This window comes from Neoarius graeffei, chromosome 10, assembly GCF_027579695.1.
Source record: "Neoarius graeffei isolate fNeoGra1 chromosome 10, fNeoGra1.pri, whole genome shotgun sequence".
Classification (NCBI taxonomy): domain Eukaryota; kingdom Metazoa; phylum Chordata; class Actinopteri; order Siluriformes; family Ariidae; genus Neoarius; species Neoarius graeffei.
This window is the reverse complement of record NC_083578.1, coordinates 8,195,615-8,223,012: the sequence shown is the minus strand read 5'-3', so window position 1 is coordinate 8,223,012 and position 27,398 is coordinate 8,195,615. Positions and strand designations below refer to the sequence as shown.

Sequence of the window (27,398 nt, the reverse complement as noted above, 5' to 3'; positions counted from 1 at the left end):
AGCAGTGTTGGGCACGTTACTTTCAAAAAGTAATTAGTTATAGTTACTAGTTACTTTTCCCAAAAAGTAACTGAGTTAGTAACGGAGTTACTTTGTCATAAAAGTAACTAATTACCAGAGAAAGTAATTATTCCGTTACATTTTGTTCCCCCCCCCCCCAAAAAAAAAAATCAAATTCAATTAGTGTAATCATAATAAAAGTGAATGTTAAATGTGTTTGACTGAAATGGACACTTAACAGAACCAGTTAGTAACATTATCTACACTATATTAATATTTTTGTGGGACAATGTGAGATAAGACATCTATCAAATGTAATATATTTTTGCAGTTATTAAAATTATGTTACTAATTACTGGCCACTGACGAGGACAAACGCTTTGTTCCTCGACATAATGTGCATTGCACGTAAACACTCTTGCCTTTTATTTCAAGTAATGAAAAGTACTGGCTGTATTTCCAGTGTGAAAGCGCAGTGCTGGGCTGACCGCTCGCCATCGCTGGGTCTTCCGATTGAAAGCGTGCGCAGTAGTGCAGTAGGCGTGGCCTACCTACATATGTTGTCCAAATCTACTCTGATTGGCTTACTGTGCCGTTGTCTCGTGTCTCCCCGCCCCACACTAAAGCAGAGTAAAGAAAGGCTGAACGAGCAGCGTGCCAGATGAGAACAGCTTTAATAAAGTAACGCATAGTATTTTATTGTAAGTAACGGGAACGGCGTTATAACGATGTAAAAAGTAATTAGTTAGATTACTCGTTACTAAAAAAAGTAACGCCGTTAGTAACGCCGTTTATTCTAACGCCGTTATTCCCATCACTGACTGTGAGACATCCCCTTTTCTCTTTACAACAGTCTGTAAACGTCTGGGGACTGAGGAGACAAGTTGCTCAAGTTTAGGGATAGGAATGTTAACCCATTCTTGTCTAATGTAGGATTCTAGTTGCTCAACTGTCTTAGGTCTATTTTTGTCGTATCTTCCGTTTTATGATGCACCAAATGTTTTCTATGGGTGAAAGATCTGGACTGCAGGCTGGCCAGTTCAGTACCCGGACCCTTCTTCTACACAGCCATGATGCTGTAATTGATGCAGTATGTGGCTTGGCATTGTCATGTTGGAAAATGCAAGGTCTTCCCTGAAAGAGACGTCGTCTGGATGGGAGCATATGTTGCTCTAGAACCTGGATATACCTTTCAGCATTGATGGTGTCTTTCCAGATGTGTAAGCTGCCCATGCCACACGCACTAATGCAACCCCATACAATCAGAGATGCAGGCTTCTGAACTGAGCGCCGATAACAACTTGGGTCGTCCTTCTCCTCTTTAGTCCGAATGACACGGCGTCCCTGATTTCCATAAAGAACTTCAAATTTTGATTCGTCTGACCACAGAACAGTTTTCCACTTTGCCACAGTCCATTTTAAATGAGCCTTGGCCCAGAGAAGACGTCTGCACTTCTGGATCATGTTTAGATACGGCTTCTTCTTTGAACTATAGAGTTTTAGCTGGCAACGGCGGATGGCACGGTGAATTGTGTTCACAGATAATGTTCTCTGGAAATATTCCTGAGCCCATTTTGTGATTTCCAATACAGAAGCATGCCTGTTTGTGATGCAGTGCCGTCTAAGGGCCCGAAGATCACGGGCACCCAGTATGGTTTTCCGGCCTTGACCCTTACGCACAGAGATTCTTCCAGATTCTCTGAATCTTTTGATGATATTATGCACTGTAGATGATGATATGTTCAAACTCTTTGCAATTTTACACTGTCGAACTCCTTTCTGATATTGCTCCACTGTTTGTCGGCGCAGAATTAGGGGGATTGGTGATCCTCTTCCCATCTTTACTTCTGAGAGCCGCTGCCACTCCAAGATGCTCTTTTTATACCCAGTCATGTTAATGACCTATTGCCAATTGACCTAATGAGTTGCAATTTGGTCCTCCAGCTGTTCCTTTTTTGTACCTTTAACTTTTCCAGCCTCTTATTGCCCCTGTCCCAACTTTTTTGAGATGTGTTGCTGTCATGAAATTTCAAATGAGCCAATATTTGGCATGAAATTTCAAAATGTCTCACTTTCGAGATTTGATATGTTGTCTATGTTCTATTGTGAATACAATATCAGTTTTTGAGATTCGTAAATTATTACATTTTGTTTTTATTTACAAATTTGTACTTTGTCCCAACTTTTTTGGAATCGGGGTTGTAGCTAGTAGCATAGCTTAAATCAACTTTAAATCAATCAAACAAGATTTTGACTTTGGACCTATTTCACTCAACAAAAATGATAATAAGGGCACTAAAATGACCCAAAAAGCAAAAAATATATATATATAAATTATATGTGGAGCATGTAGAGCTGAAAATGTTCTTATAAATCTGTTAATAAAGGTTAATAAGCCTTCAAGAGGTGTGTGTACAAATCACAAAAATCACCCAATAACAATAAATAACAATCGTGCGTTGATCACATCCAGCATTTATTTTTTTTCTTCTTGTTTATTGGTACATATCTGCAGAACACCTCAAACTTCTATAGTGCTATGGCTCAGTCCTTTGGCTCGGTTTAATTCAGATCGACCAAAAACCCCAAAACACACACCATGTTTGATTCATTTATGCAGTTGAGTTGATTCAGAGTCAAAGCGGTGCTAGAGTTTAGGACCCCAGTGTGATTACACATAACTAAAGAACCACACCGAGATGGAAAACACACCAGTTCAGTCGGACAAAACACCATGTGTATTGGTACTTGATTGGTACCTGATACTCCTTTGAAACTCTGGTACACTTTTTGTGGTTATGTGTTATTTATTTTTGTTGTTAGATGAAAGGAACTGAGATGTCATCAGCATGGGATTACCGGTAAGCCCACTAGAGGGCGCTAGTACCAACAGGTTAGCACACCCTTCCTAATCTGATGAGACTGTATTAGCAAATATTATATATCTCAAGGTGAAGGGTCAAAATACAGCTGGACAGAAAAAAAATTATTTCTATGAAACTACATTATTAGCTAGCCATCATACTAATGTAATGCAGGATGTACGTAGCTAGTAACGTAGCTTAACACAGTTTTAAAACAAACACGATTTTTGACTTCGGACCTTTTTCATCGTGTTCAATCAGACGAAACACCAGAAGTATTGGTACTGAGCCTGATACTGTTCTGAAACTCTGGATCCATATCAGATTGGATTTGTGATATTTTACGCCACAATAGTATGATGTTTACTGACACAAATCTCTTGCACAAGGTTACTTATCGTAACGGTATTTGGGTATCAGTTGAGATTCAGACTCCCGATATCTTTTTGTTCAAATGGTTTAAGTGGGATTACAGAATCTTTACTGGAAATTATACCATTTTTATTTCACAAGGTTGAAACTGTAGCATGTTGCATTATTGAACATTTCGCTGATAAAAATGCGAAATGCGAAATTTCTACAAGACCAGTTGCTGGTGTGTTTTACTTTAGTGTCGAACTGATTTTTAGCTATCCAGCTGTAGGTCAGGCCAGATGAGCTTATGCAATCACGTGTCATCCGTCCATTGTCCAGCCACAATTTTCAAAAATCACTACTCCTCCTACAGGATTGATCGGATTTCGATCAAACTCACATACAATGTTCCCCAGGTGGGTGTGCATAAAAGTTGTCAAAACAGTGGCGCCATCTGTCATATTTACGATTTTAGGGGCGTCTGAAATTTTGTGTGACTCATCACATTAAATGCTACTCTTCATAAACTGCTGGGATGTTTTCACTGAAATTCACCCAGAAGACTCTAAAGACATATTCCAACAAAAATTGTTCACCAGGTGGCGCCACCTGCTATGGATGAGGCTACACAGGGGTCACATGCAATTTCACAAAAATCGCTACTCCTCCAATAAGATTGATCAGATTTCAAACTCACAGTGGCCAGTATGAGCTCCAGCCTCATTGAGACTATTTTTGTTAATGGCTTTTGCGACTGTATGAATGACATCCGTGTACCACCACAAGGAATTGATCGTAAGTGCAAGGCAATGTATTTCATAAACACTTGACCACCGGACAATGACATTTGTATCTTTATTTGCATAAGATAAATGGGTTTTTATCCAGTGCTTGTTTTTATTTAGATTTTTTTAAAAATAACATGGGATTATTTCCTAACACACCGCGAGTTGGTCTAGTGGTTAGTGTGTCCGCCTCTTGACCGGTATACTGCGAGTTCTACTCATGGTTGGGTCATACCAAAGGCCATTATAAAAATGGTACCTACTACTGTCTGGCAAGGAATGCTGCAATATAGATACGAGTGGGGAAGTCAAACTCTTGCAGTTACCAGAGGACCCCCCTGCTGTAACCCTAGCTATATAGGCGAGAGGCCAAGGGCTATCAAAAAGGAGATCAGTGCTGCACCCGTACGCCTTAAAGAGTTGGTTAGTACTGGGACAGGAGACTGCCTGAGAAAACCAGATTCTGGTGTGAGAGGGACTTTGGCTTGACTTGATTTACGAACATATTTTACAGAAAATATTGATGAAAATTTGGGGGGGAGGAGGTGTTTCACAGCAGGCAGCGTATCTTTCCGTTGTCTGCTTTTTTACCTGAATGATTTCTTACTCTGCACACTCGTCTAAACATAATTAGGTATTGTACAGTTCAATAGCAATCATGAGCATCTTTCCTTAGTGTTAGAAAATCTAAAACTACTGCAGATGCATATCGATATCAATTACTTCTTATGTGCGATAATGTTCCATCGTAACTCTACAGTAATGCTCTAAAGGGAAAGTGCTGGTTCACTGCTGTCCACCAGGCGCCCAGCAGAGTCACACCATAATAAATGTGGTGGTTCATTCATGGTGCTCTAATATTATTATTCTATTCAGGTTGATTTTGTGGGCGGCACGGTGGTGTAGTGGTTAGTGCTGTCACCTCACAGCAAGAAGGTCCGGGTTCGAGCCCCGTGGCCGGCGAGGGCCTTTCTGTGTGGTTTCCTCCGGCTGCTCCGGTTTCCCCCACAGTCCAAAGACATGCAGGTTAGGTTAACCGGTGACTCTAAATTGACCGTAGGTGTGAATGGTTGTCTGTGTCTATGTGTCAGCCCTGTGATGACCTGGCGACTTGTCCAGGGTGTACCCCGCCTTTCGCCCGTAGTCAGCTGGGATAGGCTCCAGCTTGCCTGCAACCCTGTAGAACAGGATAAAGCGGCTAGAGATAATGAGAGGGATGGGATGAGAGGTTGATTTTGTGACCTTGTAAATATTTTGCTCATAAACTCATCAGGAACGCCGTTTTTAGGAAGTGCCTAAATATCTATATATTAAATATTAACATTAATCCAAAAAAGATAGAGAAGACTTAAGGATAGATTTAAAATGAGTAGCTACCCCGTCTCAAATCAAGCGCTGTTTATGAGAGCAGGTCAAACCAAATGCATGGATCTCCATGAGCAGCCCTGGGAACTCCTGCCCTTCAGACATTACTGTGTTATAGTGGAACAAGTGAGGAGGGAACTCCCGCTCTGCCGTATGGCTTTCCTCTGTAATAGGAAGCGGTGATACAGATGGAGAAGGAAATCCCCATAAACAACTCGACAGGCTCTTGACAAATTCTCAACGCACACACTGCACTATCCTCACACACCTTCTGCTGGGAGGTCTTCCTGTCAAGCTGCAGAACTCCATCTAAACTGTTCCTAGAGGCGGGCAACATTCCAGGAAACCCTGCTTCCCGTGTAAAAATTCCCATTGTCATTTCTTAAGGAGTTCAAAGGTGTTTTCTGTTGCGTTACGCACAAGGGGCTCAGGCTGGACCTCGTGGACCTCAGGCTTCGTGTGTCCAACGCCAAGATCAGAAACATAGCACCTTTATGAGCAAGATAATGGTGAGAGTCTGATGTGTCTGATTTCAGAACAGCCTGGGCTAACTGATTACAAAGAAGGAAGTGAGAGTCGGATGTTTCTCCTCTTCAAGAAAGACAAGAGACTCTGATCTCCACACAAAGGGATTCGGTTCTGATGAATCCAAACTCTACACGATGTCAGATGGTTGTGTCTGATCACAAAAAACCACAGACAAATGTCTGATTGGTCTCCGAATAAAATGAATCAAATATCATAAATCCTATGCATCCGATCATAAAGCAGGAAAGTATAATGTGTCTGACCAAAAATGAGAGTCTGATATGTCTAATCACAAAGACATTAAAGAGAATCTGACATTAACGTTTCACAAAGAAATAGTCTGGTGTATCTAATGACAAAAAACAAGGATTTGGAGAAAGAAATGAGTCTGAAGTATCTGACCACAAAGCAAGAAAGTCTTATGTATCTAATCACAAATGAAATGAGCTTGTGATGTCTAATAACAGAAAAGGAAATGAGTCTGATAAATCTGATCTCAAGTGAAGAGGTGAAAGTCCTATATCTAGTATAGAGAAAGAAATTAGAGTCTAATGTGTCTAATTAAAAAGGACAAGATTCTGATAGGTCCCATCCCAAAGAAAGATAAGTCTGATGTGTCTGATCACAAAGCAAAGAATTCTGTATCTGATCACAACTGACATGAGATTCTGTTGCATCTAAATGCAAATGAGGAAAGGAAAGACTGATGGGTCTGTTGTGTCTAAACACAGAAAAATAAATGACAGTCTGATCAATCTGATCACAAAAGAGGGGGAGAGAATGTATCCTATGTATTCTAAGATGACATGAGTCTGATTTACAATATCTGATCACAAACACATGAGAGTCCAATGTGATTCATCCTAAAGAAACAGATGAGAGTCTGATGCTGAGTCTGAGAGTCTGGTCACAAAGCAAGAAAGTCTGATGTATCTGATTACAGATGATGAGAGGAGAGTCCAGTGCACCACAAAGAAACACGAGAGTCTGATGCATCTGATCACAAATGAAGAGGGGAGAGCCCAATGCACCACAAAGAAACACGAGAGTCTGATGTATCTGATCACAAATGAAGAGGAGAAAGTCCAATGCACCACAAAGAAACACGAGAGGCTGATGCATCTGATCACAAATGAAGAGGGGAAAGTCCAGTGCACCACAAAGAAACATGAGAGTCTGATGTATCTGATCACAAATGAAGAGGGGAAAGTCCAATGCACCACAAAGAAACACGAGAGGCTGATGCATCTGATCACAAATGAAGAGGAGAAAGTCCAATGCACCACAAAGAAACACGAGAGTCTGATGTATCTGATCACAAATGAAGAGGAGAAAGTCCAATGCACCACAAAGAAACACGAGAGTCTGATGCATCTGATCACAAATGAAGAGGGGAAAGTCCAATGCACCACAAAGAAACATGAGAGTCTGATGTATCTGATCACAAATGAAGAGGAGAAAGTCCAATGCACCACAAAGAAACACGAGAGTCTGATGTATCTGATCACAAATGAAAAGGGGAGAGTCCAGTGTATGACAAAAAAACATGAGAGTCTGATGAATCTGATCACAAATGAAGAGGGGAGAGTCCAATGCACCACAAAGAAACACGAGAGTCTGATGCATCTGATCACAAATGAAGAGGGGAAAGTCCAATTCACCACAAAGAAACATGAGAGTCTGATGTATCTGATCACAAACAGATGAGAGATGTGCTTTGTCCTAAAGAAAGAGATGAGAGTCTGATGGCAGTCTTTGTCTGTTCACAAAGCAAGAGTCTGATGTGTCTGATAACAAAGAAGCTGTTATGCTCTAGCATTTACATAGCATGGTACTCTCATCTCTTTTGTAATCAGACATACTGTATGAATGTTTGTGATTAGACATATCAGACTGTCATTTCATTCTGAAAGCTTGTTGTTTTACTCTTGCATTTATATAGCATCAGACTCATCTCATTTGGAATCAGATACATCTAATGTCTCGTGATTAGATGCATCAGACTCTTGTTTAGATCAGAAAGCTTGCTTTTCTGACCTTGCATTTGTATAGCATCAGATGTTCATCTTATTTGTAATCAGATACCTCTGATGTGATTAGATACACCAGAATCTTGTCTAATTCAGAAAGTTTGCTGTTTCAGTCTTGCATTTATATAGCGTCAGACGTTCATCTTATTTATAATCAGATACCTCTGAAAGTCTTGTGATTAGATACATCAGACTCTTGTTTAAATCCAAATTACTCTCGCATTTATATAGCATCAGACTCATCTCATTTGTAATCAGATACAGCTAACGTCTTGTGATTAGATACATCAGACTCTTGATTAGATCAGAAAGCTTGGTGTTGTACTTTCACATTTACCATATATAGCATCAGACTCATCTCATTTGTGATCAGATGCATATGAAAGTCTTGTGATTAGATACATCAGTCTCATCTCGTCTTCTTCCGCTTATCCGGGACCGGGTCGCGGAGGCAGCAGTCTGAGCATGGAAGCCCAAACTTCCCTCTCCCCAGACACCTCGGCCAGCTCCTCGGGAAGAACACCGAGGCGTTCCCAGGCCAGCCGAGAGATATAGTCCCTCCAGTGTGTCCTGGGTCTTCCCCGGGGCCTCCTCCCGGGGGGACATGCCTGGAACACCTCCAGGAGGCATCCGAAAAAGATGCCCGAGCCACCTCAGCTGATTCCTCTCGATGTGGAGGAGCAGCGGCTCTACTCCGAGCTCCTCCCGAGTGACTATGCTTCTCACCCTATCTCTAAGGGAGCGCCCAGCCACCCTGCGAAGGAAACTCATTTCAGCCGCTTGTATCCGTGATCTTGTTCTTTCGGTCATTACTCAAAGCTCATGACCATAGGTGAGAGTCGGAATGTAGATCGACCAATAAATCAAGAGCTTCACCTTTTGGCTCAGCTCCTTCTTCACCACGACGGACCGGTAAAGCGACCGCATCACTGCAGAGGCCGCACCGATCCGCCTGTCGATACATCAGACTCTTGTTTAATTCCTAACGCTTGCTGTTTTACTCTCGCATTTATATAGCATCGTACTGGTAATCAGATACCTCTGATGTCTTGTGATTAGATGCATCAGACTCTTGTTTAGTTCCTAAAACTTGCTCTGAGGCAGTCTAGCCTGGGCAGATGGAAATGTGACTTTGATTTCAGTTCACGGAAATCTCTGAGCGTGCTCAATACGCTAAAGTCTGTCCTAATCGTTTAGAACCCTGTAATGTTAAAATAACGCCCGTACTGTATATACGTAACATAGACGAGGATTTAGACGCAGGTCTGTGCTTCATAAAGATCTCAAAGCAGGAATGCTGATGGAAGTTCAGATCTGGCTGCTTGTTTACGATGATCGTAGCCAGAAAAAAATCTGATAGTGATTTGTGCTGTGAGTGCACGCCCTGGCCTGTCGTGCTGCGCTCAGTGTGAAGGGAACGACACCAGACTCTCGGATACCTAAGTAAGTCTGAGAGGAAGGTGAAGAGTGAAGGCCACAGTAAAGTGAACAGGTGTGTGTGTGGTGTAGGTAGGCAGCAGGTGCTCGATGCTTATCCAGTTTAACACAGTGGTCTGAGAACGTGTGCTTTTTTTAATAGGTGTGTGTGTTTTATGGTGCATGAGTGACGGCTGTCGTGTCATATATACAAGACTCAGATCTAAAGAGGTGATGAGTGAGGAACAGTGTGCCTACGAACAGGTGTGTGTGTGTGTGTGTGTGTGTGTGTGTGTGTGTGTGTGTGTGTGTGTGTGCTAAGATTCCTTCATGCGACCCTTTCAGACAAGATCACCAGTTTCTTCAGGTGCACCTTGTATCAGGATCTGTGATGGGCGGCGCCCGCAGTCGAAATTCCACAGATTCCGGACCCACAAAAGCAGGATGTGTGTGTAAGACCGAAAGGAGAGGCAGTGTGTGTATAAGTGTGTGTATATCAGTGTGTATAATGGAGTAAGGTTTTAGAGTAAGAGAACGAAACAGAGAGACTGGGAGTGAGAAAGAGGAATGGGGCAGTTTGGCATTTCGGACGGTCTGGCTCGATCCCAGCCATTGTTAACACTCCAGACAAACATTTCCACCAGTAGAGGAAAGTCAGAACGGGCAAGTGATACACACTCCTGTACACTCTCCAACACACACAAACACATAAACACACACACACACGTAGCTGCTGCTAGGTCTAATAGAGCCTGGCTTGTGCTGCCATCACATGTTAACATTCTGATTGGTCAGAAGGTGTTGATTAATTTCCCATAACAACAGGTGGATATGAATGCATTCATTCGACACCTGATATGTGTCGTTTCCATAGTAACAGCTCATTTACAGGTCATCTAGATAATCTAAGCCTAATAATAAAAAACGTTATTTATTAAAGGAAAAACGTGACTTTTATGTAACATTTTTTGGAAGGAGTCTCCAGTTCGATCTTTGTTTATGTTTTAAGTCTAACTTTATGGAAAAGTCTTTCATGGACATTTTCAGCATTGTTGGAAATTGCAACCGGTCGTTTCAGGGTCTACGTGTTTGAATAAACTGATGGAATTCGTCTCACTCTTTCCGTGTTTGGGTTGGTACAATACCGGAGTTTTCCTTTCCTCTGGCTTTAACCTTAAACAATAATAATATTTTTTTTTTAAAGGGCTACTTGAATTCAAAAATTATAGTTCACCATTTTCAGGGCTCTAAAATGTTCAGTTAAGACAAAAAAAAATGCTGCATACTCTCTTTAACTGTACAGTTCTTTACCTTTAAGGACCCACAAGCAGCTGTTTTAATCCAAGGATTGTGTTTTAACTGCAACTGGTGTCTGAAACAAGTTTATTTCAGAATGATTCAGTGTTCAGAACGATGCTTTCGAACACATTTCATGTGCAAGCTGCCCTAGGATCAGCGTATGTTCATTTTCACTATATTGCAATCATACAAAGTTCTCTTCTGTAAATTCCACATCCATCATTCTTGAGACTGTGCAACACAAACTGGTTTCATTTAGCATATTTTCAAATTAAAGTGGCATTTCGAGCGGAGCTAATCCAACGCTACACACCCATTCCGCGGTGTGTTTAAGTGCTCGGAATGTTCAGGGTCATTTTAATACTTCAGTCCCGACTACATGAGCGTGCCAAGGTTGGAAACCATCATACATCATGAAGCTGAGGATTTATGAAGACGGAAAAAAATTAACTGCACATTACGGATGTAGCAGAATACGAATACGTGACTTGGAATGAACATATGATCAACAAAATGAAGAGAAAATTCCTTTCTTTCCAAATGAACTGATAAGAAAGGCATCAGGAACAGGATTCTGAAGGACACACAAGGAAAAAAAAAAAGGTCATGCAAGAAAGCGGTTTTTACTTCATTCATCCTTAGTAGCTGCCTGATCCAGATGGTGGATGGTTTATATTCTGGAAAATAGAGACAACTGAATTTGTTAGAAAATATCACAAGCTGGTACAAACAAAAATAATAACGTGTGATGTATGAACTTTAGTGATGTAGCTACAGTTGAGGAACTTTCTATCCATTTTTTTTAACGTTCTTTACGATACAGTATATAATACAGCAAAAAAAATTCCGGTTTATGCCACATCGACTTCACACTTCAAATCCAGTGGGCTCAGTGCAGAAACTCCTCCTTGTTCTTCTTAAAGAAGAACTGAAGGCAAATTTTTTATTATCAAAATTCTATTTATCTCATTTTATTAAATATCGGAATGCATGTTTGATTGCTATTTTGTCGCTGCTATAGCAAGTTACGCGTGTTTGAAATATGCTCTGTAATATATCAGTCCATATGTCAAAGCAACGGCCGTAAACGAGATTCGTTGAGACCTGTGCGAGACATCGTAGGACGGAAGTAAAATGTACAGCGGAAATCAAAGTGACCGACATCTGCCAACGTCGTCAAAAGACGCGCGCGCCCTCTTTCGAATGCTGATGTAATCAAGCCGGAAGTTTTGTTTGTTTTGATAGCGATCAGGAAAGTTTGAAAAAAGTAGGCAGTAATCGTCATTTAAACTCGTTTTTGTGCAATACTTCGTTTGGAAAACAGTTTTCAAAATGGCGGCACTGACACCTGGCTGACACTTCACGTTTCGAAGTCTCGCACGAGTCTCGTGAAGATCGCACGGATAAGCGACGCCTGCCGTGGACCAAACGAACTAAATTCAACACGGCTAAAAACCGAATAGGCTGATAAGTCTCATCTCATCTCATTATCTCGAGCCGCTTTATCCTTCTACAGGGTCGCAGGCAAGCTGGAGCCTATCCCAGTTGACTATGGGTGAAAGGCGGGGTACACCCTGGACAAGTCGCCAGGTCATCACAGGGCTGACACATAGACACAGACAACCATTCACACTCACATTCACACTTACGCTCAATTTAGAGTCACCAGTTAACCTAACCTGCATGTCTTTGGACTGTGGGGGAAACCGGAGCACCCGGAGGAAACCCACGCAGACACGGGGAGAACATGCAAACTCCACACAGAAAGGCCCTCGCCGGCCACGGGGCTCGAACCCAGGACCTTCTTGCTGTGAGGCGACAGCGCTAACCACTACACCACCGTGCCACCAGGCTGATAAGTATAATATTTAATTGCAATTAGTTGCCAGTACGAGTCACGATATAAGGTTACTAAAACCGAAAACGTAATTGAATCTCATCTCATCTCATTATCTCTAGCCGCTTTATCCTTCTACAGGGTCGCAGGCAAGCTGGAGCCTATCCCAGCTGACTACGGGCGAAAGGCGGGGTACACCCTGGACAAGTCGCCAGGTCATCACAGGGCTGACACATAGACACAGACAACCATTCACACTCACATTCACACCTACGGTCAATTTAGAGTCACCAGTTAACCTAACCTGCATGTCTTTGGACTGTGGGGGAAACCGGAGCACCCGGAGGAAACCCACGCGGACACGGGGAGAACATGCAAACTCCACACAGAAAGGCCCTCGCCGGCCCCGGGGCTCGAACCCAGGACCTTCTTGCTGTGAGGCGACAGCGCTAACCACTACACCACCGTGCCGCCAGGCTGATAAGTATAATATTTAATTGCAATTAGTTGCCAGTACGAGTCACGATATAAGGTTACTAAAACCGAAAACGTAATTGAATAACACGTTAATTAAGAAATAAAGCAAGTTTAAAAATGACTTCAGTTCTCCTTTAATGCTGCTGCTGTGTTTCCGGTGCATTCACTACAGGGTGCATCAGATATTTACACCAATCAGCCATAACATTAAACCCACTGACAGGTGAAGAAGTGAATAACATTGATTATCTCATTACCATGGCACCTATCGAGGGGTGGGATATATTAGGCAGCAAAAGAACAGTCAGTTCTTGAAGAAGTTGATGTGTTGGAAGCAGGAAAAATGGGCAAGTGTAAGGATCTGAGTGATTTTGACGAGGGCCAAATTGTGATGGAGAGATGACTGGGTCTGAGCATCTCCAAACTGGTACATCGGGGGTGTTCCTGGTATGCAGTGGTTAGTCCGTACCAAAAGTTGTCCAAGGATCCGAGGGACAACTAGTGAACCGGTGACAGGGTTATGGGTGTCAAAGGCTCATCGATTCAAATGGAGCATGAAGGCTAGCCCATATTGGCTAAATCCAATCCTACAGAAGAGCTACTGTAGCACAAACTGCTGAAGAAGTTAATTCTGACGCCTTTCTGTTTTAGCCAGCATTGACTTTTTCAGTAGTTTGTGCTCCAGCAGCTCTTTTGTTCTTCTGGATTAGACCATATGGACTATCTTTCATCCCCCGTGACCCTTTGACACCTATGACCCTGTTGCCGATTCACCGGTTGTCCTTTGGATCCTTGAACGACTTTTGGTAGGTACTAACCACTGCATACCGGGAACACCCTACAAGATGTGCCATTTTGGAGATGCTCAGACCCAGTCATCTCACCATCACAATTTGGCCCTTGTCATTTGCGTTTTTTCATTTCATTTCAGTTGGGCACCACCTGAACTGATAATCACATCATCAGCTTTCTTTGGGTAGTCAGATACAAGGTATGCCACCACTCTTGCTGGAGCAGTTGGGGGTTAGGTGCCTTGCTCAAGGGCACTTCAGCCAGTCCTGCTGGTCCAGGGAATTGAACAAGCGACCGTTTGGTCCCAAAACTGCTTCTCTAACCATTAGGCCCTTGTCAAGTTGCTAAGATCCTTACGCTTGCCCATTTTTCCTGCTTCCAACACATCAACTTCAAGAACTGATTGTTCTCCATCCATCCATTATCTGTAGCCGCTTATCCTGTCCAACAGGGTCGCAGGCAAGCTGGAGCCTATCCCAGCTGACTATGGGCGAAAGGCGGGGTACACCCTGGACAAGTCGCCAGGTCATCACAGGGCCGACACATAGACACAGACAACCATTCACACTCACATTCACACCTACGCTCAATTTAGAGTCACCAGTTAACCTAACCTGCATGTCTTTGGACTGTGGGGGAAACCGGAGCACCCGGAGGAAACCCACGCGGACACGGGGAGAACATGCAAACTCCACACAGAAAGGCCCTCGCCAGCCACGGGGCTCGCACCCGGACCTTCTTGCTGTGAGGCGACAGCGCTAACCACTACACCACCGTGCCGCCCCTGATTGTTCTCTTGCTGCCTAATATATCCCACCCCTTGGCAGGGGCCATTTTAATGGCTGATCGGTGTATATGAATACTGAATGTTGCAAGGCACCTTCTGGCAAGCTGGAGAAAGTCACTTATATAAATAGAAGGATAATTGTTAAAAAAAAAGTAGTTGTGTATGAATGTTAACAAGTTGTTAACAAAATGCAATGTTAACAAAATGCAAGAGCCACACTACTTCATTTGTTTATGGATATTTGGAGCACTGAGTAGATACAGATAGTGTCATTGTGTACATCCTTGTGTGTGTGTGTGTGTGTGTGTGTGTGTGTGTGTGTGTGTGTGTGTGTGTGTGCAAGCACTTAAAGATCCAATGTAAATCAGAGATGGCAGGTGAGATTTATTGTGCCAAAAAGCTTTTATTCGTTTCTTGTTCATGGTGTGTTTTTAGCATGGCCTGCCGATACACATCAACTCCAGTTCACACCTGGGTGCTTAAATCCAACCAAGCACACCTGTGATGATGGACATATGGACAAAGTGAGCAAACAAGAACTTCGGATGTGCGTGTGTGTGTGTGAAAGAGAGAGAAGGGTAGTTTGTTTTTTCCCTCTGAGCTGTAACGGAATCGGTGTTCCACTGACTCACCAGGATTTGCATCAGCATGGCGGGTGAACAACAGCGGATGTGTGTGATGGACGGCCATTTTCAAGGAAAAATACAGCCAGAAATACAGCCACTTTTCTGCCTTTCCATTACAAACAGCTAAATCGTGTCTTCATTAGCCGTCCACACTCATGTCAGGTCAGCAGTAAACAATCGAGCGTCTCATGCACGCCAGTATGACAGGACAACGTGTGTGTGTGTGTGTGTGTGTGTGTGTGTGTGTGTGTGTGTGTGTGGAATCAGCTGTGTCTCACTGAACCCTGACCCTCCTCACCACTGACACCCACTCCAGAGGTCGAAGGTCATGCAAAATTCCTCACGATGTTGCTCTGAAGTGCTCCAAGATCACATCGTTGTTCCTTGCTTTGTGAGTGAGTGTTCAGTTGTTTATGTTCAAGCGTTAAGGGATATGTCCATGTGTAAGATAAGTGCTAGATGTTTATCAGCTTCAACACACACCTGTGATGAACAGATGGAGGACTGTGTTAATGTTACAGCGTCCAGAGGTCATGCCACATGTGCTGGGGTGAAACGAGGACCAGTTGCGAGACGTTACCTTCTCTGAAATGTTATGTGAAGAGCGAAAGGAAGATTATCTGATTACATGTACGCTGTACTAATCTTCAGACCATCCTGTTTAGAATGTATGTGCTCCGCCCCCAGGGGCATGTCTTGAGTAGCATCTCATCTCATCTCATTATCTCTAGCCGCTTTATCCTGTTCTACAGGGTCGCAGGCAAGCTGGAGCCTATCCCAGCTGACTACAGGCGAAAGGCGGGGTACACCCTGGACAAGTCGCCAGGTCATCACAGGGCTGACACATAGACACAGACAACCATTCACACTCACATTCACACCTACGCTCAATTTAGAGTCACCAGTTAACCTAACCTGCATGTCTTTGGACTGTGGGGGAAACCGGAGCACCCGGAGGAAACCCACACGGACACGGGGAGAACATGCAAACTCCGCACAGAAAGGCCCTCGCCGGCCACAGGGCTCGAACCCGGACCTTCTTGCTGTGAGGCGACAGCGCTAACCACTACACCACTGTGCCGCCCCAAGTAGCATCTCATTAGCAAAAAACATTCATTGGAGTCGTTGGCATGCTTTTTTAGTGGAGGGTGGAGGATATGTGATTTGTTGATTTTGTGAGTTTTCAGAGAAGGGTTTTACCACCATTGCTGGACTATCGCTACCTCAGACTGACGGACAGCAAGATCCCGTCTTCATACACCACCGATCCTTGAACGCGTACGACATAAGTCCAAAAACGCACAGCATTTCATCGTCAAGAATATCATCCAGGATTAAAGTGAAGAGAAATCCTCCGCAGGATCTTGTTCAACTCTTTATTGCTCTCCATATTGAGCTATAACATGATTAACACTGTGCCAGCTGTGCTGTTGCAAAGAAGAACTAGATTGATACTGTGACTAAAGTCACGGTGATTTGCGCTAGGTCTTAAAAATCGGCACGTCTGGTCACCGTACCCTATAGATCCGGAACTGTAAGAGATAGAGAATGATGCTTAGTGAGGAAAAAAGCCCATTTTTCATGGATCATTCCGGTTCAGTGATCCAGATCAGCACCAAAAGTCATAGCAACGTAATTCAGCCCAGAGGTATTCTTCATGTGAAATTTAGTGATGGTTGGTTGAAAACCAAGGGAGAAATAGCATTCTAAAAACGTTAGGAGAATAAGAAGAAGAAAGTCAAAAGATCCTGAGTTAGAGTAACAATTTGCACTGCTAGTGCAAATTAATAAAACTTTCTACTGAAACGATCAGAAAAAAACCTGTTTCATGTTTGACGTTCTTTATTTTTGCTCAGGCTAATGTAGCTAACCCCCAACATCAATCCCCTTTCCTGGAAATTCAAGGCCTGAGTTTTCACACGCTTGCTTCAAAGGAACGATTTTGTAAGAAAAATACGAACATACAAGCTACGTTATATACCAAGTGGTATTCCTAGATAAGAAAGAGTCCAACTATAGTGAAAAAACCATCTGCTGTCCCTCAGTCACTGTGTCAAATTTGGAGCGATAACCACACGTCTTTGAGAAGATGAACCTGACGTGCCCCGTTCTTTAGATCCTGGCGCCTGGAGTGCAAAGCAAACACCCAAGCAGCGGTGGTGTGAAAGTGAGTTCCTTTACAGTGGCTTTGCTGTGTGTGGCAGAGGGTGTGTAGGGTCTTGGGCACAGAACACAACACCTACTGTTGGGAAAATATGAAATCAGAAAGTTCCAGGATGGGGTAAACAAATACAGCTCAGCAAACGCACGTAGTGCTAATGAACATGGTGTTACGCAGAATAGACCATGCCAAGCAGGATGGCAAGCAGCAGCCGTTCTGAGATCAGGGATAATTAACTCTCTTTTACTGTCTCACAAACACAGGAACAGTCATTTAACCATCAGGTCATTTGTTTACTCAAATCACACACTCATCACAATGATTTACTTGTTCACACAGACGCTCACTTTTTCTCCCCGAGTCTTTAACGGTCATCGAAAGATGGCTTTATCCCAAGCCTGGTGCTCAGAACAACTTTTATTGTGGCGGATGCTTCTAGATCAGACACACACACACCCCTGTGTATGACATACAGCAGCTGCCGTGTCGGAGCACTGAGACGCTGGAAAGATGTCATTCCTGCCCAGCAACCGCGCACACTCGGCTAGCAACGCCGTCTCGTTTTACTGTGTGTGTGAACACACAGCTGAGGCAGTCAAACTTAAACCCTGTCCGAACAAACACCAAACACCAAACACTGACGCCATCAGACCAAATGAAACATATGGGATTCTTGCTCACATTCCAGCAAGCACACTAGTGTGGGCTCCGAGGATACAGTGCACCATTTCTGACAGGACAATTTTAACATTTAAAAATCTTTAATTGTATAGAATTGACCTTATTATCTATAATATGCGAAGGAATTAGATGAACCAGGGGTCATCGATTAGATTAAACTCCTCACACCAATCATAATTCAATAATAACATGGTTAATGTATTGATATGTATTGATATCAGAGGATCATCAACTTCAGGGTAGTAACAGCAACTCGATTTCATCACACCAACCTGCTGTTGATTAGTTTCCCATAACAACATGACACAGGGGGTTTTATTCCTTATATAAGGCATGTAGTAGCCTACTATTTAACAGTTATTCCACAAAATCGAGTCGTACATACGGTAAGCTGATAGCCGACGAGGCGCGTAGCACTGAGTCGTCTATAATCCAAGTGCAACAAGATTGAATGGAATAACTTTTATTTGATCCACATTCACTGGATTTTGAGAAACAGAGCATTTTTTTTTGCAAATTTGATAAATTAAAACTTTATACAAAACGTCTGACAAACTCATTTCCGCTTCGAATGTGAACAAACCGGTGAAATGACAGGAGCAATTTTTGAAAAATGCAATAATAATAATTTTTGAAAAATTAAAAAAGATACATTCTTACCATGGTGGCACGGTGGTGTAGTGGTTAGCGCTGTCGCCTCACAGCAAGAAGGTCCGGGTTCGAGCCCCGTGGCCGGCAAGGGCCTTTCTGTGCGGAGTTTGCATGTTCTCCCCGTGTCCGCGTGGGTTTCCTCCGGGTGCTCCGGTTTCCCCCACAGTCCAAAGACATGCAGGTTAGGTTAACTGGTGACTCTAAATTGACCATAGGTGTGAATGGTTGTCTGTGTCTATGTGTCAGCCCTGTGATGACCTGGCGACTTGTCCAGGGTCTTTCGCCCGTAGTCAGCTGGGATAGGCTCCAGCTTGCCTGCGACCCTGTAGAACAGGATAAAGCGGCTAGAGATAATGAGATGAGATCTTGTTGTGTTTTTTGTATTTTTTGCAGTTTATTTTCGAAAAGACTTTTTATTTCATCCTCAATTAGTTCAGCAACACGCTCCGCCATTTTCTTTTTCTCTACTCACGGTATATGAGCTGATATCCTAGTAGTAGAGTAGCCAATTAGAGCATGCGATTGCTCGTATCCAGTGAATGTGGATAGAATAATACTATATTGACACTGGTAAAAAGTTTCTTTTTCTTTTTTTTACTAAGTCTGCATGAATGAATGAAGTTCATTCTTAAGGTCTTTACACATACAGCGTGATTTGTCGTTAAGATTTTTTCATCCAACAATATATTTTTCGAACGACTATCCTGTTCAGGGGTGTCAAACCTGATCCATAAAGGGCCGTGTGGCTGCAGGTTTTCATTCCAGCCATGCAGCAGCACCCTGATTTGGCTTATTCAATCAACTGACACACCCACCCTTTAATCAAGGGTGGGTGTGGCTGCAAGTATTTGACTGTGTGAAGACAGTTCAGTTGATTGAATGAGCCAAGTCAGGTGTGCTGCTGCATGGCTGGAATGAAAACCTGCAGCCACAAGGCCCTTTATGGATCAGGTTTGACACCCCTGCTGTAAATGAACACTTTGACATCAAAAATGAATGTTTATTTTTTCATAACAGGTTCAATTTTTTTTTCTAATATTCCGCATTCAACCAATCAGGATGCAGGTTGTAGAAACAAGGCTTGTAATACTTGAGTCCAGGATTCGGACTCTAATGAATCTGACTCGTGCCCTAAGGACACGTGACTTGACTTAGACTTGAGCACTGATGACTCGGACTTGGACTCGTGCATTAACTGCATTCGGACTTGTAAATTGGAGACGAGGACTCGGATTTTTTCTTTGTTTTTTGTAACATACCATAATAATTTGGTACAAAATTTTTATATCTACATTCATGTTTATACTAATTTTGTGCAAGAGAATGCACATTCACCTGTTCATACATCATGTTCAGGAACAAACTAACATAAAATGCCTGGAGAGACGCCCCTAGGATTGTCCACTTTACTTATACAGACTTCTCGTGCAGTGGGAAAAATGCACTGCTATGTGTTCCATATGTAGAATAACTATCGAGGAGATGACGGGGACAACCTTGAACTTCAATCGCCATTTGGTAAGACACCACCCAGAGAAGGAAGTGACACGCTATGTTCATTGCTCTGTTCTTGCTTGCTGAGCGATGAACTAGCTAGTGTTAACCCTCTCTCATTATTTGCCCTGTTGATAGTGGGCAGGGCTTGCTGAGCGATGAACAAGCTTTTTATCTGTAACCTGTTAACTAAAATGGGGCAGTTAAGCAGTAACGTTAGTCCGACACAGTAGCAGAGACGCTTTCACATAAAGGCAGCGACAGCCACCATCAAATGGTGCGGATGGAGTCTTGTTCTCGGACTTGACTCAAAATTTTCTTTAATGACTTGGACTTGAACACTGGGGACTCAAGACTGGACTTGGACTCGAGGTTTAATGACTCGACTACAACACTGGTAGAAACGTCATCACAGTACTTCAGGTTTGACGGAGTCTCTCATTCTCAATGAGTTTGTGTCTCAAAACCTTGCACTGTTGCACAAGGGCAAGAAAAATGATAAAGGTAACAACTTTAAAGACAGTGTCTGAGAGAGAAAAATAAAACAGGAGCTCAGCAATGGTGTCCAAAGCCAAGTTTGCCTCTCATCAACTCCTAAATCAAGCCATGAAACACTCACGTTCTCACTTCCTTCTCAGGAAACGATGTACCCAAAATTTTCCCCCCATTTTTTGTAAACAAATAAGCACCAGGTTATCATCACTTGTCGACTCCATTGTCACACAATTATTTTACTCGCATAACCACACCCTGTTTAACATTGTGTTAAATTTGTAAAAAAAAAAATTTGCACTTTCATTTTGTTTATTTGCATCGTGCTGGTGTTAGGACTGGGACTGTTTTGGCCTCTAGAGGCCGCTGTTATTTCCTGTTTTTTGTCTATGTTTGTTTTGGCCTCTAGAGGTCGCCACTGTGTCCTGTGTTTTGGGTTGGTGTTGATTGCCTGTTTTCATTAGTGTCACCTGTTTTGAATTTATTTTGTGTATTTATACCCCCTGAGTTCAGTCCTCTTGTCACGCAGTCTTTGTGCTGTTATGTTTAAGCTCCAGTTACCTCTGTTCCGATTTCCTCGTCCATGTCCTTGTGTTCTTTGTATTTTTTGCTTTCTTTTGGACTTTGTTTTTTGACTTTGTGAATCTTCTGGGCGTTTGGTATTTTTGCCTTTTCTTTTCTAGTTTTTTTTTTTTGCTTTTGTATTGACTTTGAACTTTTGAATTTTTTTATTTTTTCCCTTAAGATCTTCTGAGCGTTTTGGATTATACTTTTTGGATTTTTTGTAAATATTGTAAATAAACCTTTTGATACTTTTTCTACTCCGCCTCACGCCTCTGCATTTGAGTCATCCCCCTGGTGGCCTAGTGGGGGTTTGCTGGATTATCACACCAGCGAACCAGGTTTGAATCCCAGCAAAACCCTAACAGCTGGATGTACACTTATGTGCAAAATAATAGCAGTGTGTTTAAAACAATTGAGAAAAAGCTCAATCCTCATAATAGCATTTATTTCCATATACACAAAGGCACTGGGAGCACTGCATATTCAATTACAAATGATAACATGAACAAAATATCAATTTTAAACTGAAAATGAAGAAAGAATAATAGGTTGTTCAAAAAATAGCAGTGTCTGCATTTTCATTTACAAACTCGAATATTTACAGTATAAACTGAAATTTGTTTACAGATTTAGCTTTTCTGTTAATCACGAAACTAATATTTAGTTGTATAACCTTTATTTCTGATAACTGCTTTACATCTGTGTGGCATGGAGTCAACTAATATCTGACACCTGTGAAGAGATATTCCAACCCGAGCTGACTGGACTACATTCCACAGTTCTTCTGCATTCTTGGGTTTTGCATTAAAAACAGCATTTTTGATGCCACTCTACAAATTCTCAATCGGATTGAGGTCTGGAGATTGGGCTGGCCACTTCATAATATCAATCTTGTTGGTCTGGAACCAGGATGTTGCCCGCTTGCTGGTGTGTTTGGGGTCGTTGTCCTGCTGAAACACCCATTTCAAGGGCATTTCTTCTTTAGCATAAGGCAACATGACCTCTTCCAGTATTTTGATATATTCAAACTGGTCCATGGTGCCTGGTATGCGATAAATGGGCCCGACTCCAAAGTATGAGAAACATCCCCAAACCATTCTGCTTGCACCTCCATGTTTTACAGTCTTCACAGTGTACGGTGGCTTGAATTCACTGTTTATGGGTCGTCTCACAAACTGTCTGTGGCCTTTAGACCCAATAAGGACAATCTTGCTCTCATCTGTCCATAGAATGTTGTGCCACTTCTCTTTAGGCCAGTCAATGTGTTCTTTGGCAAACTGTAACCTTTTCAACACGTCTTTTTTTCAACAATGGTACTTTACGAGGGTTTCTTGCAAATACTTTGGCTTCACATAGGCATCTTCTGATTGTTGCCGTGCTCCCAGGTAACTGACGATCTTCTTTGATTTCCCTGGAGCTGATCATTGGATGCTTCTTTGCCATTCTTGTTATTCTGTGATCTACGCGGATGGTAATATTTCTTTTCCTACCACGTGTTTTGGGTTTTGTTTGCCATTTTAAAGCATTTGAGATCATTTTAGCTGAGCAGCCAATTATTTTCTGCACTTCTTTATATGTTTTCCCCTCTCCAATCAACTTCTTGATCAAAGTTCTTTCTCCTTTGGTACAATGTCTGGAACGACCCATTTTACTCACTGAGCAAGGGCTAAAACCAGCAGGTACAACATTTGCTGCCCTCCTTCTTTAAATAAGGGCCATAATTGACACCTGTTTCTTCACAGAATGAATGACCTCTCTAATTGAACTCCACACTGCTATTAATTTGAACACGCCCCTTTCATTAAATGAGTCAATTGCACCCAATTAGCAGAGTGCATGTCATGACTGTTGATTCTGTTGGTTTCCCATTACTTGGCTACACCTATTTTCTCCCATGTTGTATTATCCTTTCTGCCAAAATCAGTAATTAAACACATTAGTGATGTTAGACTGCTATTATTTTGCACATAATTGTATAAAGACCTTTAGACACACAATCCGGTTGACATCCGTTGCCTGGGCACCTCGTTTGCTTGGAGATCCTTGTTCTTTATCTTCAACATTAAAGGGGGCGTGATCTCTTTTGATCAGAACCATAAGCAGTGTAAAGGAAGGATCTGTCAAAAAGCTCTTTACATACCCAAACACTTACATAATCCGTAAGCCTGAGCTAGACTCCGCTCGCTATTCACTATGTTGAATAGCCTGTGGGTGCATTAGGGCTTGTAAGAAACCTTCTTTTTTTCCTCTCTGCAGTTCTGCAGACGCTTTCGTCCGTGTTCGTGCACTGTTAAGAATGTGCCGTGTGTAATTTCACCTCGGGGTCGTTGTGATCGTTGCTCAGAGTGCTGTGGTCTTTCCTGCGGATGACGTCAGACCTTAGTGTTGTTGTTGCCAGAACGGGGTTCTGCAGGTGGAGGTGAAAATCCCCAAGCAGCTTTGAGCGGCGCATGTAGGTTTGGGCATCGGCTTTGGAAATCTCTCCTCACAGAGGAAGCACTGCTCGGTCTCTCACACACATGCATATTTCTCTCAAGCTAAGCACTCATGGAAACAAGACTGGAATATGTGTGTGTGTGTGTGTGTGTGTGTGTGTGTGTGTATGTGTGGTGGCACTGTAGGTTCCCTGGCACTGGGACAAAAGCAGGGTGTGAGAACTGACCGACGGCACAGCTGTGTCTTCATGTGTATGTATGTGTGTGTGTGTGTGTGTGTTGCCATGCTGACTGAAACACAGATCCACATGCTGTTCATGTTCATGAGTATCACTGTTGCTATAGGACTCAGGAGTTAAAGAAATAATTCAATACAAATTGTTTTACAATTTTTTATTTATTCCTATATTCATTCATTTTTTTATCCACTATTCCTGGCTGGGGGTTGCAATGGTAGCAGACTGAGAAGGTCATCCCAGACATTTCTATCTCTGTCCACATATTCCAGCTACTCCTGGGGGATCCCCAGACATTCCCAGACTAACCGTGAGATATAATCTCTCCAGCAGGTCTTGGGTCTGCCACAGGGTTTCCGTCCAGTGGGATGTGCATGATACAGGTCTACTGGGATGTGACCAGGGGGCATTCTTGTAATGTGCCCAAACAACAGCTCTACTCCAAGGCTCTCCCAGATAGTCAACAAAGAGCAAACCCAGTAACCCTTCAGAGGAACCTTATTACCACGGGCTGAACTTGCAATCTTATTTCTGTGGTCACTACCCACCACTAGGGGGGTATGGGGTGCCAGGTAGACAGGATAGCACCTTTAGTGGGGGGCTTGTTGTGTCCCTGTCAGGACAGCTCATTCACTACTGGTTCGAGCCTGGCACTCAGCTCTCACCTGTGGCTCCTAGAACTGCTTGCATGCAGCAGTGTGTCACCTCCCGGGCAATGGCTTTGGTAGGCCAGGTAAATCAGGTGAGGGTAGCTGTCGAGTCATCGACTCTCTGTGATTCTTGGGGCTTGTCACCCCAAGCATGTGAAGAATGGATCATCGGTGGACTGTGCAGAAGAAACCCAACCCTCATCAGTCACGGTTCAATGGACAGGATGGTGACATCCAATAATGCAGCTGCAGGATGCACTTCTCAAAGCATGGCCAGACACATAGATCATCTTGGTCATCCTGCTGCATCCCAGACTTCCTCCAGTTGTCTCGGCCATGCCTCGCCACTGGACCAGGAGGTCAGGGACGAGACAGTGAGACTGGTGTCTTGTGCAGCCCTCCCTCACTATAATCCAAGTCCAGCACAAGTCATGTTCCTGGACTAACTCAGACATGGTCATCTTCAAAACCAAAGGATGAACAACACAACACCCACCACTCGCAACCACAGGTGAGGACAGGGACGGAGAGTGACTGAGAAACTAAACAGAGAACTTTGTCACAAATTGAGCACTGCTTCACCACCATAGATCAGTATCACTGCTGTCACTGAACTAATCTGTTGTCAATCTCATACTTACTTTTTCCATCACTTTAGAATAAGATCCCAAGATATTTAAACTCCTCCACCACGGTTAAGGTCTCTTCCATCACCTAAAAGGAGTATCCCACTCTTTTCTGGGAGAGAACCATGGCCTCAGAGTTGGAGGTGCTGATTTTCATCCGAGTTGTTTGAAACTCAGCAGCAAAATGTTGAGTTCATGTTTGAGGTCCACTTATTAGATGGTGCCAAGAGCATCATCTGCAAAAAATAAAGATGCTTCCTCTAGCCCCCCCCCCCCCCCCCATACTGGACACCTCTTCAACCCTGGGTGGGTCCTGCTATCCTGTCCATGAAAATCACAAACAGGAATGGAGATAACACATACCCTTGAAGGTGTCCATCACCCACCTTAGAAAAGTTTGACTTAATACCAATAATGCAGATGCAATCTCACTGTGCTCATAAAGAATCCAGATACCATGTCTTCCTGCAGCACCTCCCACGTGTCGAGACACATGATCACAGGCCTTCTCCACATCCACAAAACACATGTAGACTGGATTAGCACACTACCATGACCCCTCACAAAGCTGTTCAAGAACAAAGTTCCATGTCCCCACTGTTTCCCCCATTGTTCCTCATGAATCCTAAGTTTAACTGTCAGGTGATGTCTCTTAAACAGGACCCTGCCATAAAATTTTCCTGGGTAGCTCAGGAGTGTGGTTCCCTTTTAAGTGGAACACACCCTCTGGTCCCCTTTTTTAAAAATATGGACAACCATCCCAGTTTGCCATAAATTGAAGAGGTGTGTTAAACCACACAACCCCAACCTTGTCGAGGGTCCTCAGCATCTCCAGCCAAATCTCATCCACCCCTGCAGCTTTGCCACCATTAAAGTTTCTAACCACCATAAGCTAAAGAGATGGACTCCAAAACACCAGAGATTTCTAGCACTGCCTTCTGAAATAAGGACATGTCCACCAGCTTAAGGATTTCCTGAACGTGCTTCTTCCATAGAGATCAACACTCCAGAGAACTTACTCAGCAGAGTTTGTGTATGGTCTCACCTCCCTCTTGTGAGGCCTCAAACAGTTTGCCATAACATCTTTGGGATAGTGCCGAAAGTCTTTTTCCATGACCTCTCCAAAATTCTTCCATGCCCAAGCTTTTGCTTCTGCAACTGTTTTTGCCACAGCCCTTCTGGCTGGTAAGTGAATCAGGAGAAACCATAAGCATTATTCAGAAGGCCTTTTTCTTCTTCAATGTGGTGGCTTCTCTTACAACCGGTGTCCACCAGTGCTCCTTTAGGTTACCGCCATGACAGGCACTCAGTACATGATAAAGTCCTTTCAGTGGTGTGAGTTAAATCTCTCACTGAAGCTTCTTCCAGAATTTACCAAGCAACACGGAAAGTTCTCCTGGGTTTACTGGATAAATCTGGGTGGTGCCCCATGGGACAACTCCAGCTAACTATAGTACAGAGTGGTGATTAGCTCTGATCCTCGTTTTACCCAAGAGCCCAAAACAATATACAGTGCTCAGCATAAATGAGTCCACCCCCTTTGGAAAGTAACATTTTAAACAATATCTCAGTGAACACAAACAATTTCCAAAATGTTGAAAAGACAAAGTTTAATATAACATCTGTTTAACTTATAATATTCTACAGGGTCACAGGCAAGCTGGAGCCTATCCCAGTTGACTATGGGCGAAAGGCGGGGTAACACCCTGGACAAGTCACCAGGTCATCACGGGACTGACACATAGACAACCATTCACACCTACAGTCAATTTAGAGCCACCAATTAGCCTAACCTGTATGTCTTTGGACTGTGGGGGAAACCCACATGGAGAACATACAAACTCTGCACAGAAAGGCCCTCGCCGGCCACAGGGCTCGAACCCGGACCTTCTTGCTGTGAAGGCCAATTTATGCTGACAACGCAGTCCTCGCAGATGGCATCACAGATGGCGTCTGCGTAGCCCCCCCCTTCGCAGATGCTCTGTGCGCACCTCCCAAAAATTGTGACCACCGCAGAAGCCTTGCAGACAGCATCGCAGACAAGAGGGCTCTTATTGGTCCACTCTACATCCGCTGTACACGCACTTCCGCTTCCCTACTTTCCCGATTTGGTTTGTTTTCACTACCGCCATTTTTAAAAACATGAGCGAAGATGGAGCAGCACGAAGAGCGGTTGATCGAGGAAGTGAGGAAGTACGTACATCTATACGACTCCAGTTCTAGTCATTATAAGTAACCAGAGGATAAA

At 43.2% G+C, this 27,398-nt stretch overlaps 1 protein-coding gene across 1 annotated transcript in view; it reads right to left on the bottom strand.

Moving 5' to 3' along the window:
* ccn1l2 (cellular communication network factor 1, like 2) overlaps positions 1–23,751 on the bottom strand; it is a 38,812-nt gene extending 15,061 nt beyond the window's left edge. The window contains exon 1 of the mRNA XM_060931205.1: positions 23,521–23,751. The gene's annotated coding sequence lies outside the window, so the exon portion shown is untranslated. The remainder of the gene's footprint in view (positions 1–23,520) is intronic.
* Positions 23,752–27,398: the final 3,647 nt, after the last annotated feature.